Consider the following 27,499-nt stretch of genomic DNA (forward strand, 5'->3'; position numbering starts at 1 on the left):
ACTGTTCCACGTCAACCAGACTGGGACAACCATCACCATCGAGCCGACACAAATTAAACGCCACAGTATATAATTTGTAAGTGTCGTTATAATATGAATTAACAACAATCCTACATAGACATAAGGATACAAGGTGGCAGCCGAATACTAGTGTGAGCGGTCTGCAACAAAGCTGAAAGAGACAATGACCGTATACAGAGTTAAATATTTCACCACAATACCTAATTAATTTTTTATATGAAAAATCTTTGTTGATCTGGTAATCAAAATCCATTCTTCCTATATTTCATTCAGGTAGTATTCAATAAACAAGGAAGATTAGTGGGTTAATAGGCCTTCTACGACGAGATCATTAGAGACGGAACACAAGCTCGGATGGAGAAAGAGTGGGGAAAGATAGCAGTCCACCCATTTGCTTTAAGCTATTTATGGTTACGACAGGAACCTATATCTGGATGGCCGCTCGGGCTATTAGCCACCGCCCTCGTGTATACAGCTCCAGTGTTTTATCACTGCTCTGTCTCACTCGGTGTAATGATCCCTAGGACGGCTAGAACGGAGAAATAGGTCTTTTTCTTAATCACGTAAAAGAAACGGACTGCCTTCACCGAACACATACGAACGTGTAGCAGAAGTGCTCGGGGAACTTAAATGGGACTTGTGACGGTACCTAACGGTTACTGCTTATTGTAATTGCTCCTCTAAACAGCATACCATACGAGCAAACCAATTGAGTCTCTTCGACTGTGCTTACTCGTACTTTAAATACTGGGGGGGGGGGGGGGGGGGCACGATTCTGTTTAAAAAGTATAGCTCGATGAAGTCATAGTCGATCCGTGCACGTCTGCTTTCAAACCCTGCAGCTAGTCCGCTGCAAATAATATGTAGCCGTGATCCTCCAATCAAATAGTCCATGCATTTAATATACATAAAAAAAGATAAACGAATAATATAATGAAAGGGGGTTCTGTTCTAACGTTTATAATTGATGCAGACGAAGAAAATTATACTGAACAATATTTATTCAAGAAAGGACATACTAGTAAACGTGAAGTGGTCCTATATTCAGTTAAAATACAGACAGAAAATACTCTTATCAAATCCAGCGAAGTTACGTTGAGCGCATGACGAAAATGGCAACAAAATTCCCAAACTAAACGGTCATCGAAAACATGCGAATACTAAATCCATTTCGTAATAAAAATATGTGCAATACCCAGCAGCTCAAAAAATGGTTATTCGAAATTAAACCAGTTTCGTAAATCAAGCTGCAAAAGTTAGTCCTACACTGGAGAACATCCAATCATCTCGAAATATGAAGTCCCTTGAGAAATTAAACTATGGTAGCGGCCGTTTACCGCCTATAAGCCATCACCTATATCTGAGTCCGCAGCTCGTGGTCTAGTGGCTAGCGTTGCTGGCTCTGGATCACGGGGTCCCGGGTTCGATTCCCGGCCGGGATGGGGATTTTCTCTGCTCGAGGACTGGGTGTTTGCGTTGTCCTCATCATTGCATCAGCATCATCATTCGTGACAGTGGCTAGACTGGATAGCGAAAAAGAAATGACTGGACTGTGTAAAAATTGGGAATTTGTACGGACGCTGATGAACCTCCCCCCCAAACCAATCATCATCATAATCACCTATGACTGAATCGAGCACATTACCGTAGGAACGTCTGCCTTCTTCCAGCAGTCGACACAAAGTATCCACCTTCTTCGAGATGTAACGTAAAAGTTAGTCTCTTAGCGGCCGCTCGCCGTCCAGAATCTATCAACCACATGACGGAATGATGCGCTATATCACAGGCAGGTCTGCCTTCTTCAAGACCAAATGTAAAATTGTCCTGAATCGCCCCCTTGAGCTCTTCCTCCAAAAGTCCCCATCTGCACTTAACTCTCATAGTGTCCCACTACTTCAAATGGCTCTGAGCACTATGGGACTCAACTGCTGAGGTCATTAGTCCCCTAGAACTTAGAACTAGTTAAACCTAACTAACCTAAGGACATCACAAACATCCATGCCCGATGCAGGATTCGAACCTGCGACCGTAGCGGTCTTGCGGTTCCAGACTGCAGCGCCTTTAACCGCACGGCCACTTCGGCCGGCTGTCCCACTACTGTCTGCTTCTCTGTTGGCTGGAAGAGAATGTTATAAACGTTTGATTACATTTGGATAATTTACAGTAAGTGATGGTTGATTCATAAATAAATACGCCAGTATTCCTGCACAAGTGTGCTCATTTAAAAAGACAAAAAGTTGTCGTTAGTATTATTGAAACAGCTATTTATGCCTACCTGACTGGCGTGTCTTTTGGTTCTCTTTTTAATTGTGGTTTCCGCTAATACATGTGGCTGACCACTAGTACATTTTTTTAATAGTACTTGCAACCAACAGTTTCTTAATAGCACTTTCAACCAACATTTAAATAAAGCTACTGCCCCAAACAGTAAAATATTCATTAAATGCCGGCCGGAGTGGCCGTGCGGTTCTAGGCGCTACAGTCTGGAGCCGAGCGACCGCTACGGTCGCAGGTACGAATCCTGCCTCGGGCATGGATGTGTGTGATGTCTTTAGGTTAGTTAGGTTTAATTAGTTCTAAGTTCTAGGCGACTGATGACCTCAGAATTTAAGTCGCATAGTGCTCAGAGCCATTTGAACCATTCATTAAATAAAAACACAAGCATGACAAAATGTGAGCTGTATTCATTAGCCGTATAATTTTGGAGGATACGATGTGGTTACAAACATCAGCATAATCAAAATATATATAAAACGTAATAAATTAAGAAATGAAATATCCCGATATACAGCTTTCACTGATGATAGCTACAGTGCAATGTTTTTATCTGAAATCGTATGTTGAAATCTCACGAGCCGATTAAAAGTTGTTAATCAGGGGGTCATTTTGAATATTTTGTGTACCTGTAAATTATCAACTTTTGTTGCTTTAAAGATATTGATATTATTGCTGTCATTGGATGCACCTCGCTTTTCTGAAATCGCCGATGTATTCAGATTTGCATCTATTAGGTGACTGCAAAATATTACAGACTCTCAGAGAGCTGTAAGACGCCATCTTTCAGCACGTCTCGGAGTCCGCCATTGCTGGTCATTCTGCATTCTGCTAAGCGAGCGACCATTGTCCAGTTCCTTCTTCTGGGATTCACCCACATCCTGTCTTCGTCTGGAGCTGTCCTGCAGTGGCCGCTGCGGTCCGCCCTGAGCCCTGGTTCCGCAAACGTCCAGGCGTACATCAAATACACCTTACTTTGTAGCAATTCTGGGCGGCCGATTAGCTCATGTAACGTTCCACACCTATACTTAATGTGGCACATAAGCTCGCTAATTTGGCACATTAAGTCGCACCAAATTTGACATACATAAACTAGTAGATACATACAGGGTGTTTCAAAAATGACCGGTATATTTGAAACGGCAATAAAAACTAAACGAGCAGCGATAGAAATACACCGTTTGTTGCAATATGCTTGGGACAACAGTACATTTTCAGGCGGACAAACTTTCGAAATTACAGTAGTTACAATTTTCAACAACAGATGGCGCTGCATGTGATGTGAAAGATATAGAAGACAACGCAGTCTGTGGGTGCGCCATTCTGTACGTCGTCTTTCTGCTGTAAGCGTGTGCTGTTCACAACGTGCAAGTGTGCTGCAGACAACATGGTTTATTCCTTAGAACAGAGGATTTTTCTGGTGTTGGAATTCCACCGCCTAGAACACAGTGTTGTTGCAACAAGACGAAGTTTTCAACGGAGGTTTAATGTAACCAAAGGACCGAAAAGCGATACAATAAAGGATCTGTTTGAACAATTTCAACGGACTGGGAACGTGACGGATGAACGTGCTGGAAAGGTAGGGTGACCGCGTACGGCAACCACAGAGGGCAACGCGCAGCTAGTGCACCAGGTGATCCAACAGCGGCCTCGGGTTTCTGTTCGCCGTGTTGCAGCTGCGGTCCAAATGACGCCAACTTCCACGTATCGTCTCATGCGCCAGAGTTTACACCTCTATCCATACAAAATTCAAACGCGGCAACCCCTCAGCGCCGCTACCATTGCGGCACGAGAGACATTCGCTAACGATATAGTGCACAGGATTGATGACGGCGATATGCATGTGGGCAGCATTTGGTTTACTGGCGTAGCTTATTTTTACCTGGACGGCTTCGTCAATAAACAGAACTGGCGCATATGGGGAACCGAAAAGCCCCATGTTGCAGTCCCATCGTCTTTGCATCCTCAAAAAGTACTGGTCTGGGCCGCCATGTCTTCCAAAGGAATCATTGGCCCATTTTTCAGATCCGAACCGATTATTGCATCACGCTATCTGGACATTCTTCGTGAATTTGTGGCGGTACAAACTGCCTTAGACGACACTGCGAACACCTCGTGGTTTATGCAAGATGGTGCCCGGCCACATCGCACGGCCGACGTCTTTAATTTCCTGAATGAATATTTCGATGATCGTGTGATTGCTTTGGGCTATCCGAAACATACAGGAGGCGGCGTGGATTGGCCTCCCTATTCGCCAGACATGAACCCCTGTGACTTCTTTCTGTGCGGACACTTGAAAGACCAGGTGTACCGCCAGAATCCAGAAACAATTGAACAGCTGAAGCAGTACATCTCATCTGCATGTGAAGCCATTCCGCCAGACACGTTGTCAAAGGTTTCGGGTAATTTCATTCAGAGACTACGCCATATTATTGCTACGCATGGTGGATATGTGGAAAATATCGTACTATAGAGTTTCCCAGACCGCAGCGCCATCTGTTGTTGAAAATTGTAACTACTGTAATTTCGAAAGTTTGTCCGCCTGAAAATGTACTGTTGTCCCAAGCATATTGCAACAAACGGTGTATTTCTATCGCTGCTCGTTTAGTTTTTATTGCCGTTTCAAATATACCGGTCATTTTTGAAACACCCTGTACATAACATAATAAATGGAATACCCTACTTGCATGTCAGGGCAATAATTACCTTTGTGGTATTTAAGAAACAGCATTTTCTAAATGTAACATAAATGTAGAACATACGGCATGTAATTAACTGCCAAAATAAACACATAAATTTGAATAAATTCTCGAGTCAGCTCGTTCTTTTCAAATGTTTTTGGCGCTTTTGCGCTCATTTGATTGCACCACACTGTAGCATACCACCATCACCATCACAACACACGATCCGTATTCTGGCGTCGAAGTTTAGGTTATTCGCAGTCCAGCCGCCACTGCAGAAATACATGGCGCCCTTGGCCAAGTACTGCACCAAACACGCGTCAGTTCGCAGTCACCGTCAGTGTTGAAGGACGATAGCTGTCGAAAAACGACTGTGATGTAGTTAACGATCATCACACGACTTTCAGAATCCCCATGACTCAGGCACTGAAGTCGTCCCCAGTGGAATCGATACATTCACAAACAGGATATCAAGCAAAAGTTTTAAAGCATAGGCCTAACATTTGATTTAGCTCGACATTTAAAACACTCTGTCCATGCACACTCTAGAAAACATGTCTTTCGTGCTATAAAATTTGACACCACAAATCAATTAACACTTCATCTTTTTTGTAGAATTTTACCGCATGTAGTTAGAAACTTGAAAACTAATACTACCCAGTGCAGAAAGCGCCCATTCAACTTTCGTTATATCTTAGCTCAAAACTGGACCATAAATTCAGCAAATGTTCCCTTACTTTCGCACTAAAATCCCATTATAACCACAGTTTTACATATATAAATCTATTCAAAACCCTTCCTAAGTAAAATACATTATGTAATAAACATATGTAATGTGCCCCCAAAAACTTGGCTCTTACACTCCACATACCTACATGTTTTATTCCCACAAGAAATTAAATTTTTAATGATGTCTCATGACCTCCATGCACCAAATTCTATGCGAACAATGATTAAGCACATTATACGAAAAAGCTATCCAAAGTACTGCAAGTATCGTGTATAAATAATCCTTTAAATTTCACCCCCAAAATATTACGTACAGTACAATTTACTCCTCTCTTTCGCAAATAACGAAATAAATTACGTTCTGTCGCCCTCCGCGCACCAATAGTCGTGCTGTCAATGTCAACCTTCTCCTTGCGCTGAGTTATGTCTCCATATGTTGTATATACATCTGAAATTCACTAAGTTTATCCTTTATGCCAAACATAATGAGCCCTCAAAATTCTTACATATTACATATGAAATTACAGTTATATACACACTTCTGTTAATGCACATTCCAGGTCTTCTTTTACAAGATGCAACTCTGCCACCGTTGCCGTTTACGTTTATACCGCCACTATATCTTTTGACTCTCACTCTTTTTGTGTTTTTTCACCCGCTCAAAGTCGAGCCCTCTTTCCTCGTACACCAACGGACTCTTACGTTTAAGGATTAAATTTGTTACCGTAGCTGGAACATCAGATTCGAGAAACTCACACTTTCTTTCTTCACCAACATCATTTATTTCACGTACAGGCTCCCCTTTTTTTTTAATTTCACTCCTCTCTAAACACTGCGGGGTAGCCGCGCGGTCTCAGCTGTCTTGTCACGGTTCGCGCGGCTCCCCTCTGTCGGAGGTTCGATGGCCCTTCGGCCATGTGTGTGTGTGTGTGTGTGTGTTGTCCTTAGCAATTTGGTCCAACAGTCCTTACCACAAAAAAAATCCAATATCCTTTCCTTTCTCCTCCATATCTGTGGTACACATTACAACTCATACCAACCTTCAATTTCACTATCACCGTCAAACAATTCGTTGAACACTTCCTTTGCCCCAGGTTTGTCTTTCCTCCCTTCAAGACCTGTCGCTACTTTATATTTCTCCCGTGCCAACCAATCAGGTAGTAGTGACTTCAATATTTTTCCATATCGTCTCCAACCATTTACAGATTGGTCACTTTCTTCCTTGCCGTACCATGCAGTACCAACATCATCTACTAAGCAAATTTTTCCGCATCATCCACTTTTACATACTCCCAGCCCCTCTCTGAATCATCCGTAGGGTTGAAATCACCCACAAAATTCTTCATCTTACCATCCTCGTTAAGCATAAAATCTAGTTCCCTTGTAATTCTTCCCTTCCTGTTAATTAACTATATCAGTAGCCGCAGCATTCTCCCAATTAACCACACAACTAAAAACTTCCTTTCTCTTAAACAAAAGCTCCCTTATTTCCTCCGAATCACTAAAAACTTTATTACCATTAACTCCATTAACATCCACCAATAACTCATGAGCTTCTTTGCTTAAAACATCCATTACATCCGTCGATAGATTATGGAAATCTTCATCAATAACACCGTCAACATCCGTCAGTACCTATATTAATTGCCGCTACTAAATCGTTCCACATTGGAACTCACAGTACACATGAATTCTGTAAAACTCGAATCTAACCCTTTCTCCTTTACATTTTCTCTACTCTCAGATTTCTTCGACACTTTGGATTCGGATCCACTGACCAACGCATTAAGTTCACATTCATTCTTCCTCATACATTCATAATTAATGCTTTCATCAAAAGCCATCGGTTCACTTCCGCCACTAGAAATAAATGCACAAATTCCTTCCTCCCAGATATCTAAATCAGTAGCTTCTTCCCAACCTCAGAACCTAAGATATCACCTTTTCCTCCCTTTAACACTAAATCACCCACATTTGCAGATACATAACAAAATTCATCTCCAGCTGATGAGACTATTGCTACGCAGCCTTCACAAATACCTGCACATACTTTCATCGATACACCACAAAATTCATCGCCAGGTAATAAGACTAAGGCTTCGCCGCCATCACAGATAACTTCACCTACTTTCTCCGATTCAGAATCATCTACATTACTTTCACCTACTTTATTATAATTGTTGCTACTGAGAAAGATCTCATTACAATTCGTATAAATTCCATTGCCACCAAATTCAGATTCACCTCAGACTCTCTTCTGATCACAGAATTTTCCACTAAACATACACTCCTGGAAATTGAAATAAGAACACCGTGAATTCATTGTCCCAGGAAGGGGAAACTTTATTGACACATTCCTGGGGTCAGATACATCACATGATCACACTGACAGAACCACAGGCACATAGACACAGGCAACAGTGCATGCACAATGTCGGTACTAGTACAGTGTATATCCACCTTTCGCAGCAATGCAGGCTGCTATTCTCCCATGGAGACGATCGTAGAGATGCTGGATGTAGTCCTGTGGAACGGCTTGCCATGCCATTTCCACCTGGCGCCTCAGTTGGACCAGCGTTCGTGCTGGACGTGCAGGCCGCGTGAGACGACGCTTCATCCAGTCCCAAACATGCTCAATGGGGGACAGATCCGGAGATCTTGCTGGCCAGGGTAGTTGACTTACACCTTCTAGAGCACGTTGGGGGGCACGGGATACATGCGGACGTGCATTGTCCTGTTGGAACAGCAAGTTCCCTTGCCGGTCTAGGAATGGTAGAACGATGGGTTCGATGACGGTTTGAATGTACCGTGCACTATTCAGTGTCCCCTCGACGATCACCAGTGGTGTACGGCCAGAGTAGGAGATCGCTCCCCACACCATGATGCCGGGTGTTGGCCCTGTGTGCCTCGGTCGTATGCAGTCCTGATTGTGGCGCTCACCTGCACGGCGCCAAACACGCATACGACCATCATTGGCACCAAGGCAGAAGCGACTCTCATCGCTGAAGACGACACGTCTCCATTCGTCCCTCCATTCACGCCTGTCGCGACACCACTGGAGGCGGGCTGCACGATGTTGGGGCGTGAGCGGAAGACGGCCTAACGGTGTGCGGGACCGTAGCTCAGCTTCATGGAGACGGTTGCGAATGGTCCTCGCCGATACCCCAGGAGCAACAGTGTCCCTAATTTGCTGGGAAGTGGCGGTGCGGTCCCCTACGGCACTGCGTAGGATCCTACGGTCTTGGCGTGCATCCGTGCGTCGCTGCGGTCCGGTCCCAGGTCGACGGGCACGTGCACCTTCCGCCGACCACTGGCGACAACATCGATGTACTGTGGAGACCTCACGCCCCACGTGTTGAGCAATTCGGCGGTACGTCCACCCGGCCTCCCGCATGCCCACTATACGCCCTCGCTCAAAGTCCGTCAACTGCACATACGGTTCACGTCCACGCTATCGCGGCATGCTATCAGTGTTACAGACTGCGATGGAGCTCCGTATGCCACGGCAAACTGGCTGACACTGACGGCGGCGGTGCACAAATGCTGCGCAGCTAGCGCCATTCGACGGCCAACACCGCGGTTCCTGGTGTGTCCGCTGTGCCGTGCGTGTGATCATTGCTTGTACAGCCCTCTCGCAGTGTCCGGAGCAAGTATGGTGGGTCTGACACACCGGTGTCAATGTGTTCTTTTTTCCATTTCCAGGAGTGTATATTCATTTCATCATTCACTTCCCTTTGACAGGATAAATTTGTCAACCCCGTAACGTTATCAACTTTGCTTACAAATTTTACAATCATTCTTGCGTCATCTTTACGGTTGCACTTCTTAAAATTACTAATTATTTTATTTTTATTTCTTACAACCACCACCTCCAAAATCTGTGGCTTCTTTGCCGAATTTACGAGACCCACAGAAGTTTTGAAGCAACGGGTCCTACCCAACAAACGTTTATCTCTCGCCTCCGTACCTGAGATGCGGCGATCTCTAGTTTCCCGTCCTTGTATTCGGTACTGCTTTTCGTGAGGCTCCTGCCCCTCAGGTTTTGGTTCCCGGTTTTGATCTCCTTTGTGATAATTCCTCTTTCCAAGCCCCTTTGAAACTTAGTGTTACGGTGTTAATTATTTTTGTTACAATCATTGTAATTATTGTGGATATTATTATTGTTCCCGTTCTGGTACCCGTTTCTCTGTCTACTGTTCCAACTACGTGGCTTGAATTTCAACGCCTGTTCAAGCTTCTCAATAAACTCTAAAAACTCAACATCCCATTGTAAATATTCTGGTAAGTACCTCTTGAGAGTCATTTGTCATTACTCTCAGAGGACGATTTATATGCGTCGACTTAGCGAGCTCACGCACACAATATTTTCCACATCGACTCTCTCCCGTGTATGAAATTTGGTCCATTTAGAAACTCATTTTCAAGTCGCATTTGTTTCGCTTCACTCCAGAATTTGTTCAAGAAATAACTCTCAAGAGGTAGTAAATGAAGCACTCATTAAAGTTGCCCATGGTTATGCAATGCCCTAAACATGTCTTTTAGCGAACTTTGTTTTTGCCCCTTCAGACATTCCTCTCACAAAACTATCTCTACAAGCAGCAAGAATATCAACTGTGTGATATTTTCCATCATTCGCAAAACATTTTGTTGTTCCTGATCTAGCCCATGGAATACCTAAAACAGTAGTAGCCTGATTCGCTGCTAAAGAATTTAATTCTGTCTGAATATCTTTAATCTGCTCTTCCTGCCGCAAAAATTCGATGTTAATCTCCGCTTCCAACTGTTGTCTATTTCTCAGCACCTCTCTTTCACATTCTGTCAAACTGTTACTAGGCTTAGTGGTCACTTCCTCAAGCGTATTTTGGCTCAGCACCCAAGTCTTTACCTCGTCGCCCAGCTCGTAATGTTTTTCCAACTTCTTCCAGAAATCTTTCTATTCTGACAACTATGGTGTTAACCAGGCCAACCTCTTCAGAAATTTTGCAACCTCTGCCGTTATAGCTTCTAATTTCGAATCTATCAATACTTCTATCCCGGATTTAATTTTCTTCGGCTCAGCTGTTCTGCTACCTACATTTGTCTCTACTGAACCTATCTCTGCTTTTATTGAACCTATCTCTGTACCCAGTACCCTAATTTTAAAGGTCAAGTTTGTCATAATTCCCTATAACCACGCCATTGAAACAATCGCAGTTACATCTCATTTCTTTGATTTAAGACTATCTGCCTCACTAATATCGCCCCTATCAATACTACCGCTTTCAGCTGTTGGATTGACTGTACATTAACATTATCTGAACCACACAGACTGAGTCAGTGTGGTCCATCATTGACGACGACCCTGTGGTTTCACAATAACTTGTGAGTCATGTTGGCTGCTTCCGCAGTACTGCTGCTACCGAAAGTGTAGATGCTGCCGATGAACTTGAAGTCACCGCCAGTGGCCCGCGTTGCAGTGGTCACCATTGCCGTTATGCCGCCGTCGGGGTCTTCGCTGCTGCTGGCTGCTGCAGACTCCAGCTCAGCACGCCTCTGCGAAGCCTTTTTCTTCTTTCATGAAATTTCGCGGCCAACTTCGCCACATGTAATCTATGCTACCGATTCTCACTCATGCAACTGCTACACAATCTTATGATTCAGAGCCTACACGCAAACTGCCTATCAGGCAAACTGCCTGTCATGCAACAGATTTGGAACCTGTATCACAGAATATTGTAACGAGTTAGAATTACAATTGCAGTTCTAAAGGTATTACGCTCATATCCCGCACGAATAAAACCCAATTTCAGCAGGAGGTCACGGGTTCAAACCGCAGACAATCCCCCAATTGCGATTGCTGATGATCTTAGTTGCTCTACCAAACAGCATCCCACATGAGAAAACCAGTTGCGCCTTTACTTGCTGTTACTCGTACTTTAGGTACTAGGCATACGCACAGTTCTGTTTAAAAAGAATAGCTCGATAAAGTCACGGCGTCGATCCGTGCACGTCTGCTTTCATGCCCTGCAGCTAATTCGCTGCAAACAACCTGTAGCCGTGGCCCCGCAGTCAAATAGTCCATACACTGGCTAACACTGCGGTTTAATAAAATACACAGAAATATAAAATAAAAGATAAACGAATAATTTAATGAAAGGGGATCTATTCAAACGCTTATAAATTATACAGATGACAGATAACTGTATTGAATTATATTTATTTAGGAAAGGACATCTCAAATAAACGGAAAGTGGTCCCACGATGTTGTTAAAATACAGGCAGAAAATACCCTTCTCAAATGCAGTAAAGTTACAAAGAGAGCGTTTCGAGAATGGTAGCAAAATATCAACATTAAACGGTCAATGAAGATACGTGGAAACAAGTCCAAAATCACACACACAAAATATTCTCCAGCTCAGAACAGTTTACAGTTCAACAAGATGATTCACAGATTAACACATGTGATGCAAAAAATAGTAACTCATACTCTATCTCTCAGTTCCGTAAACCAAACGGCAAAAATTAGGGTCCTACACTCGAGCACATTCAGACCTCTGGAAACATAAAGTCAGTTCAGGAATTAAACTATGGTAGTGGCCGGTCACTGCCCAGTACCCACCACCTAAATGACAGAATAATGCACATTACCATAGGCAGGTCTGCCTTCTTACAGCACTCATCAGAAAATGTCCACCCTCTTCAAGATGTAACGTACAATGTCGTTCACCGCTCAGGATCTATGAGCCAGAAGACCAAATGAAGCACTACATCGCAGATAAGTATGACTCTTTCAAGAACAAGTGTAAAAGGGTCCCGAATAGCTCCTTCCTCAAAAAGTCCCCGTCTTCACTTGACTCCCATACAGTTCCGCTACTCTCTGCTTCCCTGCTGGCTGAAGGCCGTCTCTTCCAAAAGACATCGATCCTACTTTCTATAGACATGACATCTCCCACACTAAGCTAATATACTATAACAATATTTAAATAAAAGAGATGTTATAAAATTCGCTTACAGTCATGTGATTGATTACATTTAAATTAGCATAGTATTTTAACAGCACTTGCAACTAACATTTAAATAAAGTTATTGGCACAATAGTAGACTATTCATTAAATAAAAACACAAATATTATAAAATATGAGGATTGATGCTTTATTCATTAGCTCTGTAATTGTAGAGGATATGAAATTGTGACAAACATTAGCATAGGGAAATATATAAAAAACTTAACAAGTCAATAAATAAAAGCGATACAGTGAAAGGTCTCTGTTGGATTCCTTTCATGTTTAATTTCTCAAATTTGTTGTCTTTTAAGGAATAAATTCCTCTTCTAAATTTACTGTGGCGTTTCTGACTATCTGGGAGGAGACTGAGTAGTGGAACGTGTTACTTTTACACGTAAACAAGAACGATCTCTCACACTACTACACTTTAAAGCACAGTTTATATGTAATTCTTATATGTAATTCATGTCACACAGTCTCATACGGAACCTACATCCGCTTTCTTTTATATACTGTGTATGATAAGATACTGTCATCCCCCTTCCCTTCTGTGTGAGAGGATGAATGATCAAATGTGTTTGTAGCTGCATGCTTGAGGGTAGCAGACAAGGCTGTCTGCTAGAGAACAGTAGGACCAACGTTGAAACAGGTAGCTACGGTTCCTAAAAGCAGAGAGGTTTCCATTCTTAGTATGGTCCGGTCCGTCCCCTGTCATGTTGGTATAGGAAGCTGCCCCTCTGGCGCCTTCCGTTTGTCTTTGTGAGCGACTCTCAGGAGCACGCTGGGCAGTTGGAGAGTTGCAGCCGAGCAGTAGACAGTTGCAGTCCAGTGGTAGGCAGTTGCAGCGGGACCGTGGCGAGCGTCTGAAGTGGTAAGATCTCCGGCTAAGCGCGTGTCTGCTAAGTCCGTAGGACAATGGAATTGTTAAGTTCAGCCTGAGAATTTAATCACCTTTATTTCGGGTTAGCCCTAAGATATCTAAGGTTATCTTAAATTGCAGCGTAGTGTAATTCTCGTGTGAGGTTCATATTATTTTCCGGGAGTTGCTTTGTCACTACTTTATGAGTAAAGTGGAACCACGTGTTGATCAGTAACTCTAAGTAAGATCAATCTTAAATGCAAATGCTTGTGTGATTATAACGTCTCGTCTTGACAATATTTTGAATATAGCAACTTTTCTTTATGTTCAACCCACGTGGCGTGTACTTTGTGAGACCAGTACCACGTGCTTATATAACTGTTTGACCCGTCAGGTTAACAGTAAGACGTTAGTAACCAGTTCAAGGTTTTTCTTTTGTCAATTGCGTTTCGATCGAATTTATTTTATTATCTAAATTATTGCGGAGTTATACGCTTTCTGTAAACCAAGTTGACCACGTGAAGGGTAATTACAAGACGGACAGGATTGTGCTACGAAAGTAATTTCTTTAACTGAAAATTTGAATCTATTGGTTGTGGTTAACTTTCTGTTGCATGTGTTTCAATGTTCTTTGTGTGTTGTTTTATGAATGCAGTGTTGTACCCAGTCTCCCAATCTTGGCTCCATATTTTATGTGTTCCGTAATATTCCAATCTCACAGTCTCACAATCGTAAATAAGGCACCAGCTCAGTTATAACTCACGTATAATATGCTGAAATTTCAATGAACAATCTTTAAAATAAATTTGCAAATATAAACTGATTTCTTTCTTTTTATTTAAATTCTCCTTTTATATAGATATATTACCGGTTGTTGTATGACTGTAAAAGATTATAATCAATGTTAGTCTGATTGGTAAGGTGGTAAACCTAGACTAGTTACCTGCTGAAACAGTGGCTCAGTAAACGCTCGGTTAACCTCCCAAGACAGCTCACAGTTTTAAACCGCTTTCATGGTCTAATTAGCACCCGATTTCAGCATACCAAATTCAAGTCACAATCTTACGCTATTCAGCAAAGAAAATTAGAGTTATAATCTTTCACATGGCGACCCTGTTCTGTGATTCCGCTAGACTCTGGAATCTCTGATACGTTAGATTGCGAGCGTGTATAATCTTAATTTTTTTCCCAACAGCGCTCAAACAACTTTTGCGTTGTTTCCGAGCAGACGTTCAAAAGATTCACGGCGTTGTTGATCGGCGTTGCGTTGTTTGTCTTGTTTTGTTTTCTATATTTGTGTGTTTTATATGTGTGTGTGTGTTTTTTTTCTCTCGCTTGTAAATTCCACTGTTTCGATCTAAGATAAAAATTTGTTTTGCGTGTGAAAAAGTGCGTACTAGGTTGAGTATCTTTCGTGTGACTGTCGTAATTTTTGTGGGACACATTTATTTTGATTAGTGTGTCGCATACCGGTTATAAATTGCACCAATGCAGACACGTAACCAACCTAAAAGTAAGCGGTCCGACAACCTAAGCAACATGGACCAAGGGGATAATTTAATTTCGAATGTTAACGCGTCGGGCGGTCCCGAAAATGCAATGGGGAATACTTCAGACGAAATGCAAAACAGCACGAATGGGCTCACAGCAGAGCCAGAAATTAATTTGCCTCCAACTAACCAAACTGATTTGGCAGAACTCATGAAAGCCTTGTTCCGAGAACAAAAAGAATCATCAGAAAAATCGATCCGCGAGCTAGGCGAACAAATGACGTCATCTGAAAAATCGATCCGCGAGCTAGGCGAACAAATGACGTCATCCAAAAAATCGATCCGCGAGCTAGGCGAACAAATAGACGAAAAACTAATCCAGCAGATAAATAAAGCCGACAAGTCGATGCAGAGAGTGTCCGATGATATCTCACAAAGAATAAACGATCTGGCAAGTGAAATAAAAAGTGACATTATGAAAGAATTAGGCCGTACATTTGAACAAATCGATGGTCGTCTGCAAGCCTTAGAACAGAGTAAGCGGAGTGGCGAGGCCAAATCTAAAGAAAGCGAAGAACGGCTACTTAGGAATTTCCAAGAGCTGAGAGAACAATGCCAAAGAGATCGCCAGCAGGTACTCTCGAGGGTCCAAGAGGCTGAAACGCATTGTCCCACGGCCGTTAGCAACACAATAGCGGACAACAGTTTAGCGATCCACGCGTTGGAACAGGAGGTCGAACAATTGAAGCAGACTGGGGCGGAGGACAAGAGACAAATAGATGAGAAGATCGCGGCATTAGCGGACATTGTAGGCACGATGAAGCTGACGGAAAGCGAGAACAATATCACACAGGTAGCGGCCGCAGAGACCGAAGAAGTGCGTTCACTTCTTAAATTCCAGAAGGGACAGTTTGAAGTGAACAGACAGCACAAAGCTGTAACAGGCGATTTACAAGAACGCGTGGCGCATCTGGAAAACCGCATGGCGTGTGATTCCGAACTCGCCAATAGCAATAAAAATAGCCGTACGAACAGTGCAGAGAGGGACTCCGGCCATGAGGGAGCTTTTGACGACAGGGAAGAATGTAATTTAAGGGGCAGACATGAGACAAATAGAAACATTCAAGGGCCTCGCCAGGAGGAAATGCGGGGATTTGATTTCAAACATTTCCTTACGGTAAGAAAATTTGAGATATTCCGAAATTCTCAAAAAGGCATACATCCACGAGCATGGCTCGAGCAATTTGAGTTCTGTCTTCCTCCCGACTGGGCAAGTTCACATAAAATAGAGTATATGTGTGGCTATTTGGAAAGCGAACCGGCGAGTCGTATGAGGTCGGCAGCGCGTCACTGCAACTCCACTCGGGAGTTTCGACAAGCCTTTCTCATCCGCCTATTGGTCGGAAGCGGCACAAGATAGGGTCAAACATGGCATAATTATGCTGCCAAATTTGAACCAGTCTGGTTTCGGCAGCCCTGCACGCCTATTCGACCACATGCTGCAGGCAAATCAATTTTTATATGACCCATGCGGACCTGCGGAACTAATTAGGATATGCACCACCAAATTGCCGATGCACTTGCGGCACGTCATTCTTGCGGGACGATGCAAAGAGGACGTGGAAACGTTTAAAACGCTTCTCCAAGAGTTGGAATACAATACACCAGAATGCCCGCCTAATCAGGCACAAAGTTATTACGGGGCTCAGCAGCGCGATCGCAGTCGTGGCCGTATTGCTAATCAACGGCGTGACTGGTCGTCGCGACGCGAACGAAACAATAATCGAGACAGGCCGTATAGAAACTGGGGTAACAGTCGCGAACACAGATGGAGCAACAGAAATGATAGAGGATGGGGACAAGATCGTGAACGCAACAGGTACGGCAACCAGCATCGTTACTACGATGAACACGGTGGGAGTAGAATTGTAGGCGGAGCCCCACATGATGTCGAAATTCGGCCGGCCAACCCCAGACATAATCCAACAAATGGGAATGAACGAAACCGGCAATGACAAATGATCAGCCCAGAAGGCGCCAATCGGAACAAATGAGCGACATGGCAAATGAGTACATAGGATTTATAGAGAGGAGAATGAATTGATTAGTTTAAATTTGTGGCGTATGAATTTTGAATAATATGTTAGTAAAAATAATGATAAAGATATTTCTATGTGATTGATTGAAGTGATGTTTTAATTGTTTTCTTTCCTTGTGCAATTAGGATTTAGTTTGATTCAAACGTAAAGATAAAAGGTTTTCCTTGTGAACGAGTGAAATGCTTTTTTTTGTGTGAGTAAATTGAAAAGGAGTCGCTCCTGAGAGAAGCACGATCGTTGCTGAATTAGTGCAAGAACTCAGGGGAATATCCGATCTGTGGGTATTATGGGTCTGGCAAACCCAGGTCCCCAGCTGTTAGTAGCCTTATTTCCGATTTTCTGCTTTCAGTGCTACTATCTATCTATTACTATTCTATATCTGTCTGTATAAATGAGGATCTCTTACTATAGTATGCGTGCTGTATGAATATTTTAAGATAGGAGAACTCTGAGAAAGGAATGAGTAAATTTGGAATCTTGAAAACAGGATGCGATAATACGATTGTTTAACCATTGGCTTCCCAATATGCGATGATATGTTAATATTGATGATATATGTCTTTTTTGTTCTTTATAGCTGAGTACGTAAAGTGCTGTCTGTGGATTTCGTAAGTAGATTGATTCCCTTCAAGGTGAAAGAAGAATTGTGGTTTGTATAATTTACGTGGTTCTGAAATATTATTGTGGTAATCATACGAGCAGTTTTTTTTTTTAGCAAATAGAGAATGGAACGGAAATGTGGATCCTTTTTGTAGTCTTGATTGATGTTAAGCCAAAGCCTGAAAAATTATTCTGCGTAAATACTTGTCCTAGAAAAGCGACGTTTATGTGTTTTGCTGATGCTGTGAGCATTACAGCCTACTGTTTTCGCTGGTGCGGGATGCACTGCAGCCTATAGGATTTGTACTGAGGAAATTTCCCTCTTGAAGGTAGAGGATGATTAAATAATTTTGATTATGGGAACGAAGGAAAGCTTGGTTTAAGGTAATAAGGATGAAGCAAAACATTTGTCATTTAAACCACAGGAGGATTCGGGTCTTTTGTGTCTGTTGTAAGTTCAAATATGTAAAGATGAAACTGTTTTTACAGAATAGAGGTGACCACAATTTTGCCATTCATGGGAAATGAATCCAGAATAACCACCACAGGCGAAATAACTGATTTGAAAGCGAAAGGTAACGTAAAGAAGGAACGAAATCGAAGCAAAATGGGTAAGAAAATGTAATATAACCTGTATAATGCAAATAATTTAACCTTCTCAGAGCCATCTGTGTGATTAATTCTTGTAATAACGTAATTTTAGATGAAATTTTCTTACTGTGTTATGTGTGAATATATGAGTATGATAAATGTATAATTGCGAGTCTCTTTTCAGGTGTGCGAACTGGTATAAATGTTTTTGTGTGTAAATAACCATTGTTCTTTTTACTGTGTATGTTTAAGGAAGGTTTCTCCATTTATCATGTGACAAGACATATGCCGCGAGCGTCAAGAAGAGGGCGAATTAGAACATTTCTGTAGTGGTGTAAACACTTTGTTGAAGTAGCATTGAAGTGGCTTGTGGGATTAATTAGTAGTGGATAGAAGTAGAATTTTGAGTAATGCATGTTTATGGGTAGTTAGTTTGTAGAATAGACAACAGGTGTGCATGTGTGTGTGTAAATAACATGTGAACCCCATGCTCTCCTAACCTATACTTGCGCAAGGCATAACCCTATTCATTTTAGTGAATTAATAAGTGGCATTTGATTTATTAAAACACAAGTGAACCACATTAGTGATGTGAATTTAAATATTATATTGTCAGTTCATTTAATTTTTATTTTTTTACATTGTAAAGTCATTTCACTTTTATTTTTTATATTGTCAAGTCATTTAACTTTTAATTTTATATTGTCGATTCATCTAACTTTGTTCTTAAAAATTGTGAAAGACAATACTAAGTGATATTATGTATGACATTGTGTAATCACATAAGGATGATGAAAAATTTCTGTGAATGCAGTTGAGAACGTGAAAGCGAACCGGCAAAACTCTTAAGAGACAGCGGGAGCAGCCAGACTAGTTGTAAACTGGCGGGTTTCCCAGCGGGACACGCTGTCAGCCAGGCCACTTCGGGAGCGCGGCCGACAACAAAAGGACGCGGGAAACACTTTCCCTTGCACCTGTAGCTAATGGGCGGCCGCCCCGCGCGACCCTTCCTGAAGGGAATGACCTGAGATGGGCGAGCGGTCCACCGCGCGGAAATCCATCTCCTGGCAACGCACCTCACGCACGCGACCGTGACGAGACGGCTGCGGTGTAACAACACAAAGGGCGTGGAGCCTTTTTACAGGTACTGTCCAAAGAAACTTGCAGACGTCAACGACGCCTATCGACATTTCCTGACGGATGCCTACTGTCAAGCGACAGTGAATCATGGTTCGATGTTCTCTGGTCGCTAAGGGTGACACAAAGAAGAGCCATTAAGTGTCATCCTTGCCCAAGAATATCAACCTGGCATGTCAATAGAGGATACCACACGAATTTGACAATACAAACATGGAACAAAATCGAGATGTACGTGACACAAGAGAAACTTCATGAGAGGGCAGAGACGGCGGGATCGCACGCAACAGATGGACAAAAATCCCTACTGACAGCTGCGGCGACGAACCCCCTCCCCCTCCCCTTATATTGTGCCACGGAACAGTGGAACTAGTGAGTGTATAAGTGAACAGTGATTATACGGTTCTTAGTTCAATGCATATACGTGTGTTTCTGTCACAGAATGACTCGTGTGTTTTGCAGGGACTCGATTTATTGGTCTTTATTAAACTTTGACTCTTGTATTTTGCAGGTGTTCTATATTTTTTAAAAAAAACTTTGACTATTGTATTTTGCAGGTGTTTTATTTATTGGTGTTTTGTTTTAGATGTTAACTATTGTACTGTTTTATTGATCAATGTGTGTTCTTGTGTTAGGTATTAGATCTGTGATATTTTGTTTCGAAAATTCATTGCTGTGGCACTGCTTCCTTTATGAGTCAGATAGCTATTCATTCTCATTGGGCTGTGATCGATTAGCCTTTGCATGGGGCATATTTATTGTGAGGAACCCCTTAAGGGTAACAATCACACAATTATTGTAGTTTCAGTATAATGACACAGTGCTCATTGTTTGCTAACTAACTGAAATATTGTAGAGTGATTAAATTAGTGCCACATAGTTAGGTTAATTCTACAGATTATTAGTTTTATAAGATATAGAATTTTTTTTGCGATAACCACTTTGTAAAACATGTTTTTTCTCTTATATTTTTTTTGCTTTTGCGAATTGTGCATTGTAAAGTTCTGCTTTATAAGACTGATGTTATTTCATGTTTTTTTTAATTGCTGTGGCACCTTTGCTATTTTCATAAATTTTGCTTGTTAATAAACAGTCATAAATTTGCCTGTGATCAGTTGGCTCTTGCAATGAGCAAATACTGGTGAACTCCATAAGGGTAACAACCAGAAATTGTTTTCATATCAATGACACAGGAACCATTGTTTTACTTGCTGACCGATTTAGGTCCACACGACCTTTTAAATAGGTGTCACAGATTGTGTGTTTTTTTTTCTCTCTTTGAAATTGGTAGATTGTAAAGATGTTTGAAATTATTGTGTTTTAGCAAGTAGCTGGTGACCTTTTGCCTTTTTCTTTACACTTTTGGTTTAAGTAGGGTGTGAGAAGCCTGCTTGGGAATGTCCTAGCATGGCCAGAAAATTCCCTGCACAGTCTTTTCCCGGAGCGTTGGGGTTATGAAAGGTCTCTGTTGGATTCCTTTCATGTTTAATTTCTCAAATTTGTTGTCTTTTAAGGAATAAATTCCTCTTCTAAATTTACTGTGGCGTTTCTGACTATCTGGGAGGAGACTGAGTAGTGGAACGTGTTACTTTTACACGTAAACAAGAACGATCTCTCACACTACTACACTTTAAAGCACAGTTTATATGTAATTCTTATATGTAATTCATGTCACACAGTCTCATACGGAACCTACATCCGCTTTCTTTTATATACTGTGTATGATAAGATACTGTCATCCCCCTTCCCTTCTGTGTGAGAGGATGAATGATCAAATGTGTTTGTAGCTGCATGCTTGAGGGTAGCAGACAAGGCTGTCTGCTAGAGAACAGTAGGACCAACGTTGAAACAGGTAGCTACGGTTCCTAAAAGCAGAGAGGTTTCCATTCTTAGTATGGTCCGGTCCGTCCCCTGTCATGTTGGTATAGGAAGCTGCCCCTCTGGCGCCTTCCGTTTGTCTTTGTGAGCGACTCTCAGGAGCACGCTGGGCAGTTGGAGAGTTGCAGCCGAGCAGTAGACAGTTGCAGTCCAGTGGTAGGCAGTTGCAGCGGGACCGTGGCGAGCGTCTGAAGTGGTAAGATCTCCGGCTAAGCGCGTGTCTGCTAAGTCCGTAGGACAATGGAATTGTTAAGTTCAGCCTGAGAATTTAATCACCTTTATTTCGGGTTAGCCCTAAGATATCTAAGGTTATCTTAAATTGCAGCGTAGTGTAATTCTCGTGTGAGGTTCATATTATTTTCCGGGAGTTGCTTTGTCACTACTTTATGAGTAAAGTGGAACCACGTGTTGATCAGTAACTCTAAGTAAGATCAATCTTAAATGCAAATGCTTGTGTGATTATAACGTCTCGTCTTGACAATATTTTGAATATAGCAACTTTTCTTTATGTTCAACCCACGTGGCGTGTACTTTGTGAGACCAGTACCACGTGCTTATATAACTGTTTGACCCGTCAGGTTAACAGTAAGACGTTAGTAACCAGTTCAAGGTTTTTCTTTTGTCAATTGCGTTTCGATCGAATTTATTTTATTATCTAAATTATTGCGGAGTTATACGCTTTCTGTAAACCAAGTTGACCACGTGAAGGGTAATTACAAGACGGACAGGATTGTGCTACGAAAGTAATTTCTTTAACTGAAAATTTGAATCTATTGGTTGTGGTTAACTTTCTGTTGCATGTGTTTCAATGTTCTTTGTGTGTTGTTTTATGAATGCAGTGTTGTACCCAGTCTCCCAATCTTGGCTCCATATTTTATGTGTTCCGTAATATTCCAATCTCACAGTCTCACAATCGTAAATAAGGCACCAGCTCAGTTATAACTCACGTATAATATGCTGAAATTTCAATGAACAATCTTTAAAATAAATTTGCAAATATAAACTGATTTCTTTCTTTTTATTTAAATTCTCCTTTTATATAGATATATTACCGGTTGTTGTATGACTGTAAAAGATTATAATCAATGTTAGTCTGATTGGTAAGGTGGTAAACCTAGACTAGTTACCTGCTGAAACAGTGGCTCAGTAAACGCTCGGTTAACCTCCCAAGACAGCTCACAGTTTTAAACCGCTTTCATGGTCTAATTAGCACCCGATTTCAGCATACCAAATTCAAGTCACAATCTTACGCTATTCAGCAAAGCAAATTAGAGTTACAATCTTTCAACAGGTAGGTAGCCTTTAGCGATGATAGCTATAATGCAGTGGTACGATCTGAGATACGTATGTTGAAATCTCATGAAGGGATGAAAAGTTGTTAATCAAGGGGCCATTGTAAAAATATTTAGGCACTGTAATAACTTTTGTTGTTTTAAAGATATTGATATTGACTTGTCACTTCTGCAATCGCCGATGTATTCAGATTTGCATTTAATTTTAACTGTAAATTATTATAAACTCTCAAAGGGGTGTAAGACGCCATCTTTGAGCTTGTCTCAGAGTCCTCCATTGCTGATTATTCTGCATTCTGCTAAGCGCTATCATTGTCGTTCCTACTGGGATTTTGCCTCACTCAGTATGCGAATGGACTCACATAGAAAAGCTATAATGTTGGTACGAAGAACCCTCCACCACTCACTGTACAGTCGCTTTCAGAGAATGCTACCTGCTGGCGTTCAGCCTTACATCAAATACCCCTTACTTCGTAGGAATTCTGGGCGGCCGATTAGCTCATATAACATTACAGAGCCCTTGAAAAGCGGTGTAGATCTCGCGAAACTCCGCTGGGTAACGTCAATGACACTGTATTCTAAGACGACTGTTCGACCATTATGCTTCTACCGTAGTACATTTCGCGTATTAACTATGATAATAGGAGAGATTAGGCCACGTAAAAAGGTTTATAGAGAGTCATTTTTGCCTCTCTCAATATGCGAATGGACTCAGCTAGAAAAACTATAAGGTTGGTACGAAGTACTCTCCGCTAAGCACTGTACAGTGGCTTACAGAGTATGCGCTTATATGCAGATGCAGAAGCAGAGCAAAGCAGTTAATTTAAGAAACTACGGTGACAGCTTCGTTTCGAGACGGCTTACTCAAGGAATCGACAGCTTAACGTTGCTATACATTTTGTATAGGCATTTGACAAAGACCGTTTGCTATTCTTTCCACCAGAACAAATCCGGCAGCCAGTCTCTGTGTGTATTCCATTATTTGGGATTTTGTAGCAATCGACCTAGCTCGCCGCCTAAGTCAACAAAGGCGACCCGCGCGGCTCCTTTGAAATGTAAATACCGCAGCGTTCGCTTTTGGACCTGCCTCCCTTCCTCCCCTCTGCCACAGCGGCCGGCCACCTTGTCAAAGCAGCGCCACCCCCTCCCTCTCTCTCTCTACGTTCGCTATTCGCTGTGCGGCACCTCTATCGCCTTTCAATAGATCGTCTCTTGTAAACGCCCCCATCTGAATCTGTATCGGCAACCGCCAAATTCCGCAGCATCAAACAGCTTTGAATGCTTCTAAAGACGTTTGTCCTTAGTCCACAACCAAGCGTAGATGATCACTGCAAACAAAATGCCCCTCTCTAACAGCAGCAAAAATCGATGCAGTACATAAACGTCTTTACTTTTGAGAACATTTCATAATACTGAGATATACAGTGTATTAATACGTAAGCTTCGCTAAATTAATGATATAAATTTTGAAATTTTTCGACGAATGCACTGACACAGTATGTTTTTTTGTTGGTTTTGTTTTTGGCTCTTTACTGTTCCAAATTTATATAAAAAATCTCGTTTTGAGAAAATTATTTAAATGTACTTTGTCGACTGAAACATGTGACCCAGGGTGTGTTTTCATATCCGCGCCATTCTGTATTAAACCAACACTTCTAAATAACTATACTCACGCAACAGCGACTTCTTGGTTATTTCTTCATCTCCGGCTACGCTTGTAGCTTCCATTCTATTCATTGAAACTTAATATCCACACTTTCAGAGCTTATTTACTTAGTTGCTTAAACACTTATTTTACACATCACTTCAACGATATTTTTCATCGAAATGACGCGAAACGTGTCAACTGAAAGTATGTGTATACATGATTAGTCATGGCATAAATGAAAAAAATTATTTCTCAGTCCTACTCATGCAACTACATCACACAGTACTACACAACAAATTAATTACTTTTTACAGGCTACCAATCTTTAAATAGAAATGTGTCTATGGAATAGAAAAATTTGTTCAGAAGAAATGATTTCAAGTTACATGTATTTGCACTTGTCAGACAGTTCATGGTATTGCACAAACGATCAAAATTTTTTGTTGATTCATACTAGAGGCCTTTCGGTGCCACTAACAGCTTTGCTAATAAATAAGTAGTCGTACTACTTACTAATATATAGTAATAAAACTCTTTTCGTTTTAGTAATACTGTTTACTAATTAAACTGAGCGGCTGGTCCCGGCGGAGGTTCGAGCCCTCCCTCGCGCATAGGTGTGTGTGTTTGTTTGTCCTTAGGATAATTTATGTTAAGTAGTGTGTAAGCTTAGTGACTGATGACCTTAGCACTTAAGTCCCATCCGATTTCACACACATTTGAACGTTTTTTTTTTTTTTTTTTACTAATTAATAATAAGAAGAAAGCAAGAAAGATCCTTTTCTGCTATTATTGTAGGTGACAAAAATCCTGGAATACCCCCTAATATCATGTCGGACCTCCTTTTGCCCGGATTAGTGCAGCAGCTCGCTGTGGCATGGACGCAACATGCTGTTGTAAGACGGAAGTAGAGACGTTGAGCCATGGTCACTCCATACCCGTTGTAATGCCACTTCCTCGGACGAAAAATGAAAAAAATTCTCCAAAACAAGTTCCAAATTCCATGAAAAGTGAACAAGTAACCAAAGTTCCATTTAACACTATTATTTGGATAATAACCAGTAATTGAAACAAGAACCTTATACTTAGTAATTTATCAGCTTACAGAAGAAAGATAGAATGTCAGTAACCTCAAACTCAAAATCATAGTAAGCCGCAAAATCATTATAATTAAAATTAGCAAAGTAGACCCAACGATCTCAAAGAATACTTCGCGTGAGTACTCTTTGAGAATCGAGAGTAATGGCTAAGTAAAATTTGATCCATTGTCACTACGTTCCGAGAGTTAGCCGAAGCTGGTCACATTTGTTTGAATACTCGTATATGTAGGCGCGGTTAGATTGTTTTTCGAGGATTGATAATTGCGATCTACTATGACGCAGTGAAACGAAACATTGACTTCAACTATAACATCGTTTAGAACTCAGATAGAGGACTATCTTATATTAGACCAAAGTGAACTTTTAATTAGACAATTCGAACTCAACTCTAGTTAGGCACTGACCAGTGATAGATAATGAACTTCATTCGTAACTGCAAATGGACTCTGGAACTTGGCAATAGTTTTAAAGCAGACAATTTACAAATCCCCCCCCCCCCTCCACCACCTCCTCGGAAAGTTTCTTCCTCACGGCCTTGTTAGGAAGTGATTGTTATTGTGAAATAAACCACCCTTTCATGCCAATTTACGCATTTGTGATTCCAAATTACAAAATTGTTTATAGACATAACTGTTATCTTTCGCGTGCTGCGATAATATTTGACTGAAGCGCTCGGCGCATATATATAAACCCTTTGACGTTAGGAAGCAATCGCAATGTTACAACTTAGAGGTCTGAAATTACAACCAGACTATGGGGAAGTTGGTGTCGGTGGAAATGAATTGAATTTATCATTAATATTTTAATAGCAACTGTTAAACCATCGAATATAAACGAGTTAATTACGACGAGTAGCGTAATATTGCTCACAATTGGTGAAGTAAATATCACTCACACGTCGAGAGTTCAGTTCAGCACTGTTTTTTGTAACGTCGTCTTTACCTAATAACAGTATCATCGTTCTACCGACTTCGCCGAGTTTTAGCGAGGGCCGATCAATACTAATCTACACTACTGGCCATTAAAATTACTACACCAAGAAGAAATGTAGATGAGAAACGGGTATTCATTGAACAAATTTATTATACTAGAACTGACATGTGATTACGTTTTCACGCAATTTGGGTGCATAGATCCTGAGAAATCAGTACCCAGAACAACCACCTCTGGCCGTAATAACGGCCTTGATACGCCTGGACATTGAGTCAAACAGAGCTTGGATGGCGTGTACAGGTACAGCTGCTCATGCAGCTTCAACGCGATACCATAGTTGATCAAGAGTGGTGACTGGAGTATTGTGACGAGCCAGTTGTTAGTCCACCATTGACCAGACGTTTTCAATTAGTGAGAGATCCGGAGAATGTGCTGTCCAGGGCAGCAGCCGAATATTTTCTGAAAGGCCCGTACAGGACCTGCAACATGCGGTCGTGCATTATCCTGTTGAAATGTAGCGTTTCGCAGGGATCGAATGAAGGGTAGAGCCACGGGTCGTAACACATCTGAAATGTAACGTCCACTGTTCAAAGTGCCGTCAATGCGAACTAGAGGTGACCGAGACGTGTAACCAATGGCACCCCATACCATCACGCCGTATGATACGCCAGTATGGCGATGACGAATACACGCTTCCAAAGTGTGTGCACCGCGATGTCACCAAACACGAATGCGACCATCATGATGCTGTAAACAGAACCTGGATTCATCCGAAAAACTGACGTTTTGCGATTGGTGCACCCAGGTTCGTCGTTGAGTACACCATCGCAGGCGCTCGTGTCTGTGATGCAGCGTCAAGGGTAACCACAGCCATGGTCTCCGAGCTGATAGTCCAAGCTGCTGCAAACGTCGTCGGACTGTTCGTGCAGATGGTTGTTGTCTTGCAAACGTCCCCGTCTGTTGACACAGGGATCGAGACGTGGCTGCACGATCCGTTACAGCCAAGCGGATAAGATTCCTGTCATCTCTATTGCTAGTGATACGAGACCGTTGGGATCCAGCACGGCGTTCCATATTACCCTCCTGAACCCACTGATTCCATATTCTGCAAACAGTCATTGGATCTCGACCAACGCGAGCAGCAATGTCGCGATAAGATAAACCGCAATCGCGATAGGCTACAATCC

This window comes from Schistocerca nitens, chromosome 1 (genome assembly GCF_023898315.1).
Source record: "Schistocerca nitens isolate TAMUIC-IGC-003100 chromosome 1, iqSchNite1.1, whole genome shotgun sequence".
Taxonomy (NCBI): Eukaryota; Metazoa; Arthropoda; class Insecta; order Orthoptera; family Acrididae; genus Schistocerca; species Schistocerca nitens.